Genomic DNA, 3,232 nt, shown 5'->3' with positions numbered 1-3,232 from the left:
TGCATGCACCACAGTTTATTAGTCTGTAGTTGGACACTTAACTTCAATTATTATCTTGGCTTTTGTGAATAATGTGAATAACAATGAAATACAGATATATTTACAAGTTACCCAGAGAGAAATAATCAAATGATTGGTGGGCCAGATGATATTTCAACTTTGGATTTCTTTAGAAAACTGCATACTACTTTCTACAAGGAGAATACTAACCTGTATTTTGACCAAGAGTGTAGAAAGTTTCCCTTTCTCCACACTCTCACCAGCCAACATTATTACCTTTTGAGTTTTTTTTAAAAGGGCAGGTTTTTACTGTGTGCAGGACCCAAGATGACCTCAGACCCAAATCCTTTTACTCCAACCTCCTAAATGCTTCGAATTACAAGCCTTTACCACCACACCTGGTTCTTTTGATTTTTTTGATGAGGGTTATAATAGTTATGAAGTAGTATCATAGTAATTTTGAATTGCATTTCTCTAATGACTTCTGTTTACAAAGCATTAAGCCAGCATAAAAGTGGTATTAAACACAACTTTGTAAACCCACTGGCAATTTTCTTTGGGCCTGGCTTGCTTCACTTAATATAATTTTTTACAAGTCTTTCCATTTCCTAACAAATGGGGCAATGTCATTCTTTCTGATGGAGGCATAGAATTCCATTGTGTATATATCCCACATTTTCTTGATCCATTCATCTAGAAGGGACATCTGAGTTGGTTCCATTACTTAGGTATCATAAATAATGCTGCAATAAACATAGTTGTGATAGTAGTTTTAGTATGGTCTTGTTTGTGGTCATTTAGGTAAATCCCCAAAAGTGGGATTGCTGGGTCAAAGGGAAGCTTTATGTGGAATCTTTTGAAGAACCTCCATAATGCTTTCCAAAGTGGTTGAACACGTTTACATTCCCACCAACAATGCTGTATGGTTCCCTTGTGGCCACATCCCCTCTAGCATCTGTTGTAAAAATATGGAACGCTCCACGAATTTGCATGTCATCCTTGTGCAGGTGCCATGCTAATCTTCTCTGTATCGTTCCAATGTGAGTGTATGTGATGCTGAATTGAGCACAGAATATTTTTTATATCTAAAGTGCAATTGATTTTTTTTAACTACACAATTCAAAAAAAGGAAGTTCAAAAGAATTGTCGTAAAATTTTACAACCATATATTTCTTTTTTTATTTTTATTTTTTGTGAACATACTGTACAGAGGGGTTACAATTACATGGGCAAGATAATGAGTACATTTCTTATCAAGCATTGCAGCCTCCTCCTTTGTTTACTCTTCACATCTCTTCTCAGCCTCCTCCCCCCGCCTCCCCCACCCAATCCTCTCCTCCCCCCCTCCCCCTGCACCAAAGTTGTAAAGTTCGTTTTCGACATGACAACTTGTACTTCTCATTGTTGCAACGGGTCCACCTGTATCCTTAAATGACTTGTTTTTCCCCATCTCCTCCACAAATTATACCGACATCAAATATAGTGAAAGCAGGGGTTATACTGTGGGGGAGGGACATACAAAGCAACAAAGAAATAATCTTATAAATGCATTAGAAACAAATGCATGAAAGAAAAAAAAACATTTAAATACATATCTAAGGGTTCATTTTCCTAACATCACATTATCTGACCTTTTTTGCTTGACTCATACATATACTAGATATTGCAAATAAGGGAAACCATGGGACCTATGTTTCTTTGGGCTTGGCTTACTTCACTTAATATAAATTTTTCCAAGCCTTTCCATTTCCTAACAAATGGGGCAATGTCATTCTTTCTGATGGAGGCATAGAATTCCATTGTGTATATATACCACATTTTCTTGATCCATTCATCTACTGAAGGGCATCTGGGTTGATTCCATATCTTAGCTATGGTAAATAATGCTGCAGTAAACATTGTTGTGCTGGTAGCTTTAGTGTGGTCTTGTTTGTAAACATTTGGGTAAATGCCCAAAAGTGGGATTGCTGGGTCATAGGGGAGCTCTATGTGAAGTCTTTTGAGGAACCTCCATACTGCTTTCCAAAGTGGTTGAACAAGTTTACACTCCCACCAACAATGAAGTAAGGTTCCCTTCTATCCACATCCCCTCCAGCATCTGTTGTTATTAGATATTAGAGTTCTTGATTTTTGCCATTCTAACTGGGGTGAGGTGGTACCTTAATGTTGTTTTGATTTGCATTTCTTATATGGCTAGAGAGGTTGAGCATTTCTTCATGTGTCTATTGGCCATCTTTCTTTCTTCTTCAGAGAATTTTCTCTTTAAGTCTTTAGCCAACTTATTTCATGGGCAGTTGTAGAACCATACATTTCTTACATAAGCACACATTTAAGAATAAAGTCAAGATTGTCATGTCAAAAACAAAATAATTCCAGATGTTTGTTATTCAAGAAATGTATAGGAGGAGGAATTCAACTATTCTGTACAAGGCACCTGTCATAATGAACACTGCAGCAAGTGTTAAGGTTTGTTAAAAGTTTTAATGTTTTAAATATATTTAATTTTGGGAATTTGTTTATATATGCCAAAATTAGGACTGTTTGGCAGGTATAAAACTTTTCTATAAAGTATTTAAGATTTATAATAGCAGACATATCCTACTAAGTATGTACATTTCAGAATTTAGAGAAATTTTATTAATGAGAAGTCACAAAGTTTTTGTGTAAAGAAGCAGAATAAAGAGTTCACACTTTGTTTACTACACAGTTTCTGTTAAAACTTTAGGGCTTCCTTAGTTTATATGTTAATGAGGAAAAATGATGATATAAGCCATAAACAAATAATGAGATGTGCCATAAATAGTAATCTTAGTGGGTAACTTTAAAGACTGCTCATATTCTATAAAACTCTTGTTGAACATCACAACCTTAGTCAGTGTTAAATGTACAAGAATATGAGAAAATAGTAAAACCTAATATGTAGCATATTTCAAATAGTTAAAACACTGATGTTTTTTATTTTATTAATTAATATTTAATTATTGGTTTTCTTTATTTGTAGCATTGCTTTACTTGTTGACATATAGTACAACTTTTTTTGGGGGAGCATCCAGTCATGGGGCCTGAACTCTGGGCCTGGGCCCTGTCCCTCAACTTTTCAGCTCAAGGCTAGTGCTCTGCCACTTGAGCCCCAGCGCCACTTCGGCTTTTTTCTTTTTGCTTATGTTGTGCTGAGGAATCGAACCCAGGGCCTCAGGCATTCAAGGCAAACGTTCTACCACTGAGCCACCTT

The 3,232-nt window shown here is 36.0% G+C and overlaps 1 non-coding gene across 1 annotated transcript; it reads right to left on the bottom strand.

Moving 5' to 3' along the window:
- Positions 1 to 962: 962 nt before the first annotated feature.
- On the bottom strand, positions 963 to 1,069 carry LOC122114022. The gene has a single exon (XR_006148508.1). It is a non-coding gene; the product is annotated as a U6 spliceosomal RNA (small nuclear RNA).
- Between the last annotated feature and the right edge of the window lie 2,163 nt (positions 1,070 to 3,232).

This window comes from Dipodomys spectabilis, unplaced genomic scaffold (assembly GCF_019054845.1).
Source record: "Dipodomys spectabilis isolate Male_0828 unplaced genomic scaffold, ASM1905484v1 ptg000103l, whole genome shotgun sequence".
Lineage (NCBI taxonomy): Eukaryota > Metazoa > Chordata > Mammalia > Rodentia > Heteromyidae > Dipodomys > Dipodomys spectabilis.
Note: the sequence above shows the minus strand (reverse complement) of the source record. Positions and strands in the feature narration are given on the sequence as shown.